Source organism: Phyllobates terribilis, unplaced genomic scaffold, assembly GCF_046119375.1.
Source record: "Phyllobates terribilis strain yellow unplaced genomic scaffold, ASM4611937v1 Scaffold_4__5_contigs__length_816908805, whole genome shotgun sequence".
Classification (NCBI taxonomy): Eukaryota; Metazoa; Chordata; class Amphibia; order Anura; family Dendrobatidae; genus Phyllobates; species Phyllobates terribilis.
Genome location: NW_027362764.1, coordinates 133,467,362 through 133,469,000, shown reverse-complemented (window position 1 = coordinate 133,469,000; position 1,639 = coordinate 133,467,362).

Here is a 1,639-nt window from a genome sequence, read left to right as displayed (position 1 = left end):
CGTTACCATCAAGCTGTGTGCCAAAACTCTATTCCCTTCGCCCAATGCCCCCTCTATTATTAAGGATCGAGACAGCAGTGTGTGCTGCACCAAAGGATTTACTGTACTCGCTGTTACACCGTCCATGGGACTGGAACCGACTTCAAACAAGACAGGAGATTGTAGATCCGGGTTAACAGACTCACTTTTACTCTGCAATTCCTCCATACACGGCTGCCGTATACAGATCAAGACAAGTTCTTTGGTTAGTGAGATACCTTTGGTTATGTGCCTTTCCAGTGTTCGTTCTTGTCCTGTTATGAGACCCAACATCAACCACTTCTTCTGCGACCCAGCTGAGAATCTCCCCTGAAGGGATATGGAGGCCTCGCCTTGAGCACCTCTAACAGGATGTGAGCCTAGGACTGTGCTGGTGTCCAGATTCAGTATCAAATGTGCCCTCATTCTGTTCTGACAACTTGCACCATTAAAACATTAACTGCTATTGGAGTCTGTTTTCCTGTCTGCTCAGTCTTCCTCCAACACTCTGCTCTTTCTCTAGTACGGAACAGGACCTACACCGGTCCTGTGCATTCGGGTCGTGAACCCTAAACTGGGGTGGCCTTGCCACAGACCTCCCCTATTGGCAGTCTCATTGCCTAAGTCTCTCTGACTAACTCTCCACCCGACTGTCTGTTTTCTGTAAAAACTGTTCTAAGCCCCTCTCAGTTGATGATGTAACCCCTGAATTAACTCTCTAGTGTCTAAGCAGTGTAGTGTAACTGAATCCTTATCTATTGTATGGTTCCCCTCTGGGCAGATCTCCCGCATCCCAGGGACAGCCTTAGGCAGAGCCTATGGAGAACCGGCATAACGGCCATAAGGATTACACACAGCAAACATTTCTTTCTCATATAAATAACACAAAGACATAACAAATATGAAACAAACTTAGTAACCCACTTGTTGACTCGGCGTCTACTTCACCCGCCACCCTCCTACAAGGGATGTGAGAACACCGCCAACTGGTGAGAATACCTAGCGATGTGAGTCAGGTCAGAAGGACTATACTGCCTTAGAATTTTGTTGGATTAAAATAAAAAAAAACGGACTACTCGGGAGCTGTGGGAATAAAATAAGAACAGGACCTGGCCACTTTAGGCCTGGTGACAGGTCCTCTTTAAAGAATGAAGTGGTCTGTATTGTTTCACTACACAGTGCCGCCCCAGATGACTCCGGTTTTCTTTATATTTTTTTGGTAGTCTGGTCTTTACCATCTTGGCTTGAATTACAATACCAGGAATGCAGAGGGCATAACTACAAAAGGTGCTGGGGTTGCAATCGCTCCTGGGCCATGGAGCCTAAGGGGTCCCAAAAGTCTCTGTGACCTATATGAAAAGACCAATACTATTAAAAATTTGCAATAATTGGGGGCTCCATTAAAGCCTTTGCATTGGAGCTCATGAGTTTCAAGTTACGTCACTGCAGGAATGTAATGTTTTGGAACATTGTTTTCTTGTGTTGTACTCTAGAAAAAAAAAGGCAGAACATTCAGTTAATATATAACATACCAGTGATCAGTGATTTGCTAATAATCTTCATCTCGAAAATGAACCCTTAGATATAGAGAGATCACAAACCAGTAGATATACATATTTAT